This window comes from Orycteropus afer, unplaced genomic scaffold, assembly GCF_000298275.1.
Source record: "Orycteropus afer afer isolate SDZICR_OR568_19922 unplaced genomic scaffold, OryAfe1.0 scaffold00125, whole genome shotgun sequence".
NCBI lineage: Eukaryota > Metazoa > Chordata > Mammalia > Tubulidentata > Orycteropodidae > Orycteropus > Orycteropus afer.
Genome location: NW_006921712.1, coordinates 7,862,199 through 7,875,706, shown reverse-complemented (window position 1 = coordinate 7,875,706; position 13,508 = coordinate 7,862,199).

Sequence of the window (13,508 nt, the reverse complement as noted above, 5' to 3'; positions counted from 1 at the left end):
AAATAAATAAATAAATAAATCTTCAATTTCTTCCTCTTTGGCTTTAGTGTTTGGTGCATAAATTTGAATAATAGTCGTATTAATGGTTCATCCTTGTAGGCATATGGATATTATCCTATCACTGACAACATTGTACTTCAGGACAGATCTTGAAACATCCTTTGTGATGATAAATGCCATGCCATTCCTCTTCAAACTATCATTCCAGGCATAGTAGATCATATGTCTGATTCAAAATGACCAAAACCCATCCATTTAAGCTTACTAAGGCCTAGGATATCAATCTTTGTGTTCCATTTCATTTTTGACAACTTCCAATTTTTCTACATTCATATTTCATACATTCCATGTTCCAATGACTAATGGATATATGCAGCTGTTTCTAGGAACTCTGGTAGCGTAGTGCCTAAGGCACTTGACTGCTTACCAAAAAGCTGGTGATTCAAATCCACCAGCCACTCCTTGGAAGGAAGGTTGAGCAATCAACTTCCATAATGATACTGCCTTGAAAACCCAAGGAGGGGTCGTATGAGTCAGGTCCAACTTGACAGCACATAACAACAACAACAACAGCTGTTTCTCCTCGATTTGAGTGGTGCCCCATCAGCAAATGGAGGTCTCCAAAGCTTTATGTTATCCATATTAGTAAGGTTGGGTTTATTCTGATAATGCAGCTCTTTCCCAGTCCTATTTTGAGAGCCTTCTAACCTATCCAGACTATTCAAAAAGTTGTATGGTAATGCATCTGACAGTGTTTCTTTGCTATTCATAAGGTTTTCCCTAGCAAATTATTTGAGAAGTAGACGGCCTCTTTCTTTTTTCTAGTCTCACTCAGTCTGTAAGCTGGGCTGACATCCGCGCAGCATGTGCACCTCACTGGGTTTGAAACACTAGTGGCTCAGCCTCAAGACTCACATCAACATGTCACCACGGTAGGACAAACCAACAGATGTTTGTCTCCCTGTTGGAAACCTCTCCTACCACCCTTACTTGGATTCCTGTAGCTGACTCCTCACTCTGTCCCAGTCCCCAGTCCTATTCCTCTCCTCTCTCTCATTCTCCTGCCCTGCTGCTTTGGGGCATGGCCTGGGTTCCCTCTCTGCACCTGGATCCCTGCAGCTGACTCCTCATCTGCCCCAGTCCCTGGGCCTTTTTCTTTCCTTTCTCCCACTCTCCTCCTCTGCTGCTTTATGTGGGCCTGGGTTCCCTCTCCTCATCTGTATCCCTGCAGCTGGCAACAATCTTAGACCAGGAAAATGTGCTGTTATGCCCCCACCCCCTCCAGTTATGTGTCACTTAGTCACAGCGGCATAAATATGCACTATATATTTCCCATAGACATCCAATTAGTTACAGCCAGAGGCTCCATGCTCTGAGGCATGCCTTCAGAGCTTAAGAAGGGAAGTTGTCTACAGACCCCTGCAGCTGTTTTTGTGGTGCACTTCAGTGAAGCTGTGAGCCCACTGTAGGAAGATGTTGGCAGCACCAAAGGGAAAAAAGCAGAGTAGAACATACCTACCATCAGGTTTTTGTTACATTCCAAGAGGGGTAAATGTTACCCTTTTATTAGTATTACAATAGTGACTTCTCCTCAGATGGTGAGAAGAGCAGCTGCCTTAGGCATTTTCCACAGCTTAGTATAAATATGTGCTGCCTCAGATTTGTCGTCTGAGGGGTTTTGACTAAAGTCATCCACTTTGGTGTATGCTAGAAAGAAACCCACTTCCATTCCTTGTGCTATAGCCATCATTCCAATCTATGCAAAGCATGATTGTTGAGGCCTTCTGTGCAGTAGTAGGAAGACTCCCACATTAAGCTGGTTAGTTCTACTACCACCAGAGAGAAGTAACGAATCCACCCTGTTGTTGTAACCTATAACAAGCACTAAAACTAATAGGAGCTCAATATCCTGGTACCAGGTCCTGTAATATTCAGAGGACCATGCTGTTCTGATTTAGCAACAATCCTTATGGACATGACTCTGGAGACAGTGTTACCACTAATATCATTGTTGGAGAGTTATCTGAGTCTCCTACTCTGGCATACAGGGCTAAGGCCCCATTGAGAGCCAAATTGATCAACCTCAAAGCCTCAGGCAACACTTTGATTCACCCTACCAGGGAAGCTTTGCCTGTGTAATCTAACTGTCAGCCAGTCACTGGCTGTGTTCTCATATGTATCTTTCTAGCATTATAGGGCAGATACCTTGGGCATGGGTGTAAGCAGGCAGGGTAATTATGTATAGCATTCAACAAATCACTATACTTCACTGCTACATTTGTCTCTTTGTCTGTTTCCAACCTCCATGGGCACTAAGGTGTCTGTTTTCTTCGTCAATCCAGTGGGTAGCTTCCCCTTTTGTATGCACTGCTCTAACTTGGGTTATAGAGTCTGCTTCTTGGTTCCTCAACAAGGAAACAAGTGAATGGGTTACTACATAAAAAATAAGTTTGTTGTTCTTGTTGTTGTTATGTGCTGTTGAGTTGGACCCAACTCATAGCGACTCCTCCTTGAGTTTCCGAGGCAGTGTCACTACGGAAGTAGATTGCCCCATCTTCCTTCCCAGCAGTGGCACAGGTTAGCATCTAAGATTTGATTCCAGATGTCCTGCTACTGGACTGTCTCCCACAGTACCTTGCCCTTATCATCCACTGCTCCTTATACCATTGGCCAATACTATGTCTTCAGGCAATGCGTGAGTCTTACCCAATCAGATGACCTCTAGTGCTTAAACAGTATCCCCACCCCTAATGTTTTTTTTAGGGGGTCACAGCCCCTAATCTAGTCTATAGGTGAGGGAATAGGGTGTCTAAACAGTCCTATAACAAGGAAACATCTTCAGCAGTTACTACAATATCATCAATACGATGAAACCAATGAACAGTAGTGAGGAAGGGAAACAGAGCCATGTCCCTAGAAAACATTACAAGTCTCTACTAAGGGTTTCTAATGGGAATGTTATGTTTAGGAGTGAAGCATATATGGGGAGAATTACTGTGTTAAGTCACCTAAACTGCATGGTCATACTCTGGTTTCTTCACAGGCTACCATGGTTATTCAGTTACGCCAAGAGATTTGGAAGACAGCTACCTGGCCAACTGACTGGAAGAGATCCATATTTGTGCCCATTCCAAAGAAAGGTGATCCCACAGAATGTAGAAATTATAGAACAATATCATTAATATCACATGCAAGTAAGATCTTACTGAAGATAATTCAGAAACGTTTGCAGCAGTCTATTGACAGAGAACTTCCAGAGGTTCAAGCCAGATTCAGAAGAGGACGTGGAACAAGGGATATCATAGCTGTTGTCAGATGGATCTTGGCTCAAGGCAAAGAATACCAGAAAGAGGTTTACTTGTGCTTTATTGACTATGCAAAGGCATTTGATTGTGTGGATCATGACAAATTATGGATAACATTGAGAAGAATGGGAATTCCAGAGCCCTTGATTGTACTCATGAGGAATCTGTACCTTGACTAGGAGGCTGCCGTTGGAACAGAACAAGGGGACACTACATGGTTTAAATTCAAGAAGGGAGTGCGTCAGTGTTGTATCCTTTCTCCACATTTATACAATCTATATGCTGAGCAAATAATCTGAGAAGCTGGACTATATGAAGAAAAACGTGGTATCAGGATTGGAGGAAGAATCATTAACAATCTGAGATATGCAGACGATACAACTTTGCTTGCTGAAAGTGAGGATGACTTAAGGCACCTCCTGATGAAGGTTGAAGAATACAGTCTGCAGTATGGATTATGTGTCAATATAAAGAAAACAAAAATCCTCACAAATGGACCAATGAGCAGCATCACAATAAATGGAGAGAAGATTGAGGTTGTCAAAGAATTCATGTTGCTTGGTTCTACAATCGATGCCAACGGAAGCAGCAGTCAGGACATTAGATGACGTGTAGCATTGGGAAAGTCAACTGCGAAGGAACTGTATCAAGTGCTGAGAAGCAAGGATATCTCCTTGAGGACTAAGGTGCACCTGACACAAGCCATGATATTTCCAATCGCCTCATATGCATGTGGGAGCTGGACAATGAATAAGGATGATGGCAGAAGAGTTGATGCTTTTGAGTTGTGGTGCTGGCAAAGAATGCTGAAAGTACCATGGACTGCTAAAAGAAGTAACAGATCTGTCCTGGAGAAAGTGCAGCCAGAATGCTCCTTGGAAGCAAGAATGGTCAGACTTCGTCTCACCTATTTTGGTCATGTTGTAAGAAGGGACCATTCCCTGGAGAAGGATGTCATGCTTGGTAGGGTGGAGGGATAACGAAAGAGGAGGAGGCCTTCAACGAGATGGATTGATAAGGTGGCTGTGATGATGGGCTCAAGTATAGCAGGGATTGTGGGGCTGGCACGGGATTGGGCAGCGTTTTGTTCTGCTGTGCATGGGGTCGCTATGAGTCGGAAATGACTCGACAGCACTTAACAACAACAACACCAGGGTTATTAAAAGGACTATAAGATTCCTAGAGAATATGTACTTATTTTAAATTCTAAAATGATTTAAATGATTTCTTTATATCGTTCTGGCAGCATATATTGTCTGATGTTTACCACTTGTGGTAGAGGCTGGGCAACTGCTTGGACCAAATGGTCCACACATTGTATTCTCCCTCAAGACTGATTTCAACACCCTCACTGGCAGCTGGAATTTTCCCTGAGACAAAGTAGTCAAAGTCAGTTTCATCATGGCATTTACACCTAGAGTGTCAATTTCCAAGGGCAAGGGGGCTTGAAAGCACTCACATTCTGAAAGATAAGAGTGAATTCTACCCCTGTATATATTGAAGGAAGAAGTCAAAGCCACACTGAAGGAATTGGTGAAAAACAAGGCTCCAGGAATTGATTGAATACTCATTGGGATGTTTCAACAAACGGATGCTACACTGAAGGCACTCACTCATCTATGCCAAGAAAATTGGAAGAGAGCTACCTGGCCAACTGACTGGAAGAGATCCACATTTGTACCCTATCCAAAGAGAGGTGATTCCACAAAATATGAAAATTATAGAACAGAATCATTAATATCACATGCAAGTAAAATCTTGCTGAAGATAATTCAAAAACGATTGACAGAGAACTTCCAGAAATGCAAGCTGGTTTCAGAAGAAGATGTGGAACTTGAGATATCATTGCTGATGTCAGATGGATCTTGGCTCAAAGCAAAGAATACCAGAAAGGTGTTTACTTGTGTTTTATTGACTATTGACAAATTGCAAAAACATTTGATTGTATGGATCATAATAAATTATGGATAACATTGAGAAGGACAGGAATTCCAGAACACTTAATTTTACTCATGAGGAACCAAGAGGATGTTATTCGAACAGAACAAGGGGATACTGCATGGTTTAAAATCAGGAAGGGTGTGTGTCAGAATTGTATCATTTCACCATACTTATTCAATCTGTATGAAGCAAATAATGTGAGAAGCTGGAATATCTGAGGAAGAACACAATGTCAGAATTAAAGGAAGATTAACAATCTGCGACATGCAAATGACACAACCTTGCTTGCTGAAAGTGAAGATGACTTGAAGCTCTTACTGACAAAGATTAAAGACAACAGTCTGCTTAATGGATTACATCTCAACATAAATAAAAAAAAAAATCCTCACAACTGGACCAATAAGCAACATTACAATAAAAGGAGAAAATATTGAAGCTGTCAAAGATTTCATATTACTCGATTCCACAATCAACACCAATGGAAGCAGCAGTCAAGAAATCAGATATCGTATTGGAATGGGAAAATCTGCTTCAAAAGACCTCTTTAAAGTACTGAAAAGCAAAGATATCTCTTTGAAGACTAAGGTATGCCTAACCCAATTTGTGGTATTTTCAATTGCCTCATATGCATGTAAGAATAAGGATAACTAAAGAAGAATTGATGTTTTTGAGTTGTGTACTGAAAGTACTATGGAATGCTTAAAGAACTAATGATCTGTCCTGGAAGAAGTGCAGCTAAAATGTGACTTGAAGTGAGAATGACCAGACTTCATCTCACTTACTTTGGTCATAATGTCAGAATGGACCATTCCCTAGAGAATGATATCATACTTGGTAAGGTGGATGGTCAACAAGAAAAGCGGTAGACTCTCAGTGAGATAGATTGACACAGTGGCTGCAACAACAGTCTCAGGTATAACAGGGATTGTGAGGCTGAAACAGGACTAGGCAGTGTTGTTCTGCATAGGGTCACTATGAGTTGTAGCCAACTTGACAACACTTAGCAACATCTCTCAAAGCTAGCACTTTCTGCTTGTTTATTTTTGAACAATCTATTATGCTCTGTGTGTGGGGCTAGAGACCTGCAACACTCTGACCTCTGAATTTCAGCTTATGTCCCTAGTCTTAAAGTACTGGAAAAGTCCACCTGAAGGCGAGGGGCACTACTTCACAGGGATCGATTGGACACAGGGCAATGTTGTGCCAGCTTCAGATTCTTCCAAAGGTTGCTATCTTTTCTACTGTTGTTCTGGCAACCAAAAAGTCCACACACATCTACTTTCGAGGCTCTCAAAGGAGCCTTAGATGATCATCCTACAGGGTGAGCTTTTCTTTTTTTCTTTCTCTTCCCATGATACTCATATGTTTCTTCTCACCCTTTCAATTATCCTTAAGCTTGCCCTTCCATGCTATGTGTAAGCATTGCTGGAGAATGGGGTGGGTAGTGACACTGCTCATTTTATCTGCCTAGGGTCTATTTAGAGACACATATTCACCCCTGATTCCTACAGTCTTGTCAACTAAGAAATAATTGTTCCTTTTCTTTCTGCTGGAATTAGCTACATAGCCCTATCAACTCAGTGTGTGTGTGTGTGTGTGTGTGTTACCACATTGTCATGGAACTGGCAGGTGGAATCTCCCAAAGTTTACATTAGGAATTCATTGTCTGGCCCCATCATGGTTGGAATTGAGCTCCTTTTTACCACATTGGCCACCAGAACCAAAACACTGCTGCTCCACAATCATGATGGAACAGAGAGCACGGAGAGAAGAGAAGGCAAAGAAGACAGGCAGGTGGTTTGCCCACATGCCACATTCACAGGTATTCATTTGGTCCAGCTACCTCCTCTTGATGCTCACTCTCTCTCCTACATGCTTGGTCTCATTATCTTCATGGCCTGAAGATGAAGAAGGGGCTGGGTCAACATGATAGATGCTTACCAAGGTCCCTGCTCACAGAGGGGAGGCAGTGGTAGTGGTGACAACTAGAGGGCAGGTAGTTGGCATCCCTCACTCACACTCCAAGATTTAGCTCACCATTTATTCTCACTGAGCTGCACTTTCTCTATCTCCATTTCTGCAAATCTGCAGGCAAGCATCTCTATCTGCTTATCCTGCTCGCAACTACCACACATCACTTTCCTGCCATAGTTCTTCTTTTAGGGGTCTTGCACATGCTTTATCAGCTAACTGTTCATCAGTGGCCAGCTGAATCACCCAGAGCAGTGGCCATTCAATAGTTGCCACCCATTCCTTAACCTTTTTCTCACATTTATGAAGACTTATGCTTTCCCACAACCATGCTGTGCATTTTCAGGGTGTCTCCATACTTACAGTGGTTCACACATATTAAGGATGCAGGCCAAGCCTCCTCAAATGGCCATTATTGGCCAATCTGAGATTTCTCCCTGGAAGAAGCCTCATTCCCACTCACTATTTCCCCACTCTCTTAGCTAGCTTGCCAACTCAAAATTTGCCTCCAAATATGTGGAGCACTGTAAGACTGCAGAAAGAGATGGGCATCTCAGGTTGGCAGCAAAGGACTTTATTAGGGAATTTTGCATATAAGACAGGTCCCAGGTGGCTGCAGGACCAAGGCAATTCTCCATTTCCTCCCCTCCCTCACCCATAGAAGGAAGGGATTTTTATGGCTATGTTGAACAAAGGTGGCTACATGCTGGACTTTGGACTTCCAGGTTTATACTCCATCAGATGTTAAATAAGAGTGATTTAGCAAACAGAAGTAAGCTGGGAGAAAGCAAAATGCAACCTCACAAAGACTGTTTCCCTTCAATCCTGTCTTCTCCCATTCGTAGAAGTGGATTATAGAAACCTAAATAGGCAATAAGAAATAGCTGTTAGTAGCTGTTATTTGAATGCAAAATGTCTATATGAGCTTGAGCAATTCAAAAACATTCAAAAACTTTGAAGTTTAGCATCTTCAGATTAATTAGATTGTTGTTGAAGTAAATAATATTTGTATGCCATATCTCTAAGACACTCTGGTGGTACAATGTTTAAATTGTTTGGCTGCTAACCAAAAAGTTGGTGGTTCAAACTCACCAGCCAGTTTCCAAGAGAAAGATGAGGGAATCTATTTCCATAATAATTTACAGCCTTGAAAACCCTATCCTGCCATTATATTCTGTCCTGTAGGGTCACTATTAGTCAGAATCAACTCATTGGTAGTGAGTTTTATATATATATAAGATATTCTAATTGCAATAAGATAATAAAGTTTGATACCAAATAACATAACAAAAATATTAGCATTTGTGACTGTTCTGCATCTATTAAAGGTTATTTAATTTTCTCCAGTATTTGAAAAATCATGATGAATGGAGAAAATATTGAAATAGTTGAGGATTTCATTTTACTTAGATCCACAATCAACTTCCATAAAAACAGCAATTAAGAAGTCAAATGACTTACTTTATTGGGCAAATTTGCTGCAAAAGACCTCTTTAAAGTGATAAAAAGTGAAGATGTTATTTTAAGGACCAAGATTGACCTGACTGAAGCCATGATATTTTCAATTTTCTCATATGTGTGTGAAAGCTGGACAATAAAAAAAGAAGACTAAAGCATTGGTGCCTTTCTTTTATGGTGTTGGTGGAAATTATTGAATATACCGTAGACTGCCAGAAGAATGAACAAATCTTCCCTGGAAGACATACAGCAAAAATATTCTTAAGATATGAGGATGGTGAGACTTCATCTCATTTACTCTGAATCTGTCAAAAAGAGGGCACAGTTCCCGACAAAGCACTGATTGTGAAAATGGTACAGGATTGGTCACTCTTCCATTCTATTATACATAGAGTGTCTATGAGTCTGAATGGATCTGACAGTACCTAACAAAAACAACAGTATTTAAGAGTTTTTGTTTAGGTGAGTTTGGGGTGTTTCATTTCATTTTAAAATACTTATTTGTAATCAACATAAGAAAAGCATGTGACTAGTACAATATCACTAAATAGAAGGAAGACATGGAGAGGTGTACAAGAGGTACAGATAATAAAGGCAAATACTATTACATATGCAATACTGCATTATCAATAATGTTGTTGCTTTTATGTGCTGTGGAGTCAAACCCAACTAATAGTAAACACTAATCTATAGTGCATAGGTAGGCAGACAGGCAAGAAGATCAGGTGTGGAAAGGCAAATGGGAATATACTCATGACCATACATAGGTTTGACAGACAGTGTTCTTACATATGCATTTGCATATGCTATAAAAATGTCCATATGCAGTTTAAACATAACAAGAGGCAAAATTATGAGAATTTCTTAGCCACAATTAAGCACCTTGAGAAAGTGAGTCATTGGGCCTGCGGGCTGGGCAACATGGTTGCACAGGACATCAATCTCAATTGACACAACTTGGTATACAAAAATTTTCTTCTATCTTACTTTGATGAGTAGCTACTGGAGTCTTCAAAGCTTGCAAGTGGCCACCTAAGATACAATTATTGGTCTCTCCTTGTCTGAGCAAAAAAGAGTGAAGAACATCAAAGATGCATGGAAACAGCCCAAAGGACTAACAGACCATGAGACCCTCAGCCTATATGACCCTGAGACCAGAAGAACTAGATAGTGCCCAGCTACAACTGTCAATCAATAGAAAGGAATAAATGAGGGATATCTTGGATAGAGTGGGAGGAAAATGTAAAACAAACCTCTAAAATCATTAAAAAAAACAACAACAACATTCTTTTGTCTCTTCTCATCTGCAGAGAAAAAGAGTGAAGAAAATCAAAATCATCTGGAACTAATTAGTCCAAAGATAATATAGACCATGAGAACCTCAGCCTCCATGACCCCAAGACCAGGAGAACTAGAGGGTGCCTGGGTATCAATGTCAAATTCTCAGAAAGGGATCAAATCTGGAGATCCTGGATAGAGGGAGAGGACAAATATAGAACAAAATTAAAAAAACAAAAAAATGACCAGAATCACTGGTTGGAAATATCCTGGTGGACCCTTGGATTACCCTTTGGGCCTAGAAATGGACTCAACTTATACAGATTGGCTCTCAGCCCAACAGCAGAAAGACCTACACACAGGACACCTAACCTAGGTGGATACACCCACCTACTCTAGGGAGATGGACCCATTGTATCAATCAGCCATGAGACACACCAGAGGAGTAGCACCCACATAGAGGAAAAGCTGGACAGACAGGAATGCATGGATAAGAAGGGCATGGGGATTTAAAAAAAAAAAAAAGACCATTCTTACAGGTCTGATAGAGACTGGTGAAACCCCCAAGACTAAGTAAGGCCCTGAGTCACCCTTTGGGTCTGGGATTGAACACACTCCTGTAGCTTAACTCTCAGACAAACAAAAAAGAGGCCTACAACCTGAACACTTACATCAGTGAGATGCACTCCCATGGCTTAAGAAACCATGGAAGATCAGAAGGGTAGCATTTATGCAGGAATGAAACTAAGGAGGCAAGAATGCATAAGCAAGAAGAACACAGGGAGAGGGTAACCACAGGGAGGAAGTGGGAGGAGAGCTGTTATACTGAGGGGAATGTAACTAGCATCTCAAAACAAAACGTATATGAACTGTTGAATGTAAAAGGAATCTGTTTTGTAAAATTTAACCCAATAGCATATACACATTTCTCAAAATCCTGTATAATTTCTTCATAAATGCATAGTTTCCTTATTTTTTAGAAAAATTTAATTTTCAGAAGTGCTTCCAAATTAGTTCTCTTACAAAATATAACAAAGAGCTTTTTTTCAGCCCACTCTTGGAGGCTTTTCCAAGGTATCATCTGTAACTATAGTAGGAGCAGACCCCACCTATACTACCTGCACAAGATAAGTCACTTATCTGAGGTAAATGTGTGTTTAACCATAATCAAACAAGTTCAGAATCTCCATTCCATAGGAGTCACAGGCTACTCTGAATTAGCTTGTTTTCACTATCAGTTTGCTATTCTATCACTAGGCTTGAGTTTCAATAAATGCCTCCACATTATTCACATAGCAAATATATTTAACTTTAGCTCTTAAGAGAAAAGAAATCAGTGTATTCAGTACACATAATATTCAGAAAACAGATTTGTTTTCCTTCTTGTTAACTTTGAAGTCAGATATATACAAACAAGCTGTGAATCACCTACCATCAAAGGTTGTTTTCTCTGGGGGAAAAACATAAGTGTACTTTTTCTAGAGCACATTAAAGAATGATAACAAAAGCACATTTGATAGAAACTGGTCTTTCAACTCTGTGGTACCTTTTTCATTTCTACTGAAAATTGGATTAACTCAAAGTTTTCCTTTTTCTTTTCTCTCTCTCTCTCTTTTTTTTTTTTTTTCCTATTTATATTTCTAAGACCCTGAGCAAGGTCTTTCATCTGAAAATTCATAGAAGAACCTCCTTAATATGCATGGCCTAAGATCTGAATATCCATTTTGGCAGATATTCCTAAAATTCCCTCTGTTCAGCATTATTTGAATTCTTCTCAAATAAGTTCAAAGAAGTTTTACAATATACAGTATGCTTATAATTCTCTAAGACTGAGCTGAAGTTTTGAAGTCTTGTATTCATTAAATGGACCACATACATAGTATAAAACAGAATTGGAAATTTGACTAGAAAAAAGTATGAAATTATCTAAATTTGAATATCAAACCAGGGAATCTTGTTTAATATGAATCATTTGGAGCTATTAGTATATATTTGTACACATCAGTTTGAAATTATATTATTTTTAAAAACAAATACTAATATATCTACAATTTGATTCTCTAATCATTTTGTACACTCCTCGGAAGGAAGATGGGGCAATCTACTTCCGTAGTGATACTGCCTTAGAAACCCAAGGAGGGGTCACTATGAGTCGGGTCTGACTCAATGGTACATAACAACAACAACACCACAATCATTTTGTAAGGCCTATCTATCTATTGATCTATCTCTCTATATATCTAAAGAAATGGTTGGGCAGATGCACTAGCAGTTCCTATACAAGCCCATACTTTCATCATTTCATAGAACTCTTCTAAGTTGTGGACTATTCTTACGTTGTGGACACATACAGTGACTTCATGTCCTCATTGTATCATCCCACAGGGAATTGAAGCATAGAGAAAGAACAAAAGATGTTTTATGAGTAAAGGGTCTGTTCTAGTCACCTAGTACCACTCTGACAAGAATATACTACAAATGGGATGGCCTTAACAAACAGGAGTTTATTCTCTTACAGTTTGGAGGCTTTAAGTCCAAGTTCAAAGTGCCAGGCTCTAGGGTCTGGGTGAAAGCCCCTTAACCTTGGAGTCCAGGTCTGCCTCCTGCTCCTGGCCCACTGGAGCTAGAGGTATTTCTTACAGCCAGCAGTTTCTGGCTGCTGATGCTGAGAAGCCCAAGGGTGACAAGTAAAAAGGCATAGTCCCGATGTTACCAAACAACATGGCAGGCCATTAATTCAAGTTCATTGTAAGTCCCAAGGTCAGCAGAGCATGGCATGCTGCTGAATAATGGTATGGCTACATGCAGAGTCCAAGCATGCCATATGCTAGAGACCATTCCCAGAGCTACTTCTTTTATATGGGAAGCAGACCACATATCCAAAACAGCTACTCAGCTGCTTGTGGTAGATCCCACCATGGAGCTGATTGCTAGTCTCATCATGGGGAATAACTACCACCAGGTGCCCAGCCACTCAACCAGGCCCAACCAAGTTGACACACAAATATAACCACCACAGGGTCTGTTTCTTGATGCAGAAGTCTCTTGTTTATGCTTTAATATATATAAATGTGGCTGACTAACTACTTAGCTTGCAAAGACAGTAAAATCTCAGACCCTTTACAGTTCTGGACTCACACTGACAATCCAGAAATCTATGCACTATTAATCCTGAACCCACTGCCTTTGAGTCAATTCCAACTCATAGTGACCCCTATAGGACAGAGTTTCTAAGACTTGTAGTGCTTACAGAAGCAGACTGCCACACCTTTCTCCTGTGAAGTGGCTGATGGGTTCAAACTATTGACCTTTCAGTCAGTAAAAACCAAAACCAAATAAATGCACTGCCGTCAAGTTTGATGTGGCTCTTAGAGACCCTTCCTTGTGTTTCCGAGAAGATATCACTATGAAAGTAGATTTCCCCATCTTTCCAGTTAGTAGCTGAGTGCTTAACCACTGAGCCACCAAGCCTCTTTACACAATTAATATCTTATTTAAAACTGAAAGTTTTATAGTCATTTTCAGATTATTAAAAGGAACACATGACTTTTTACA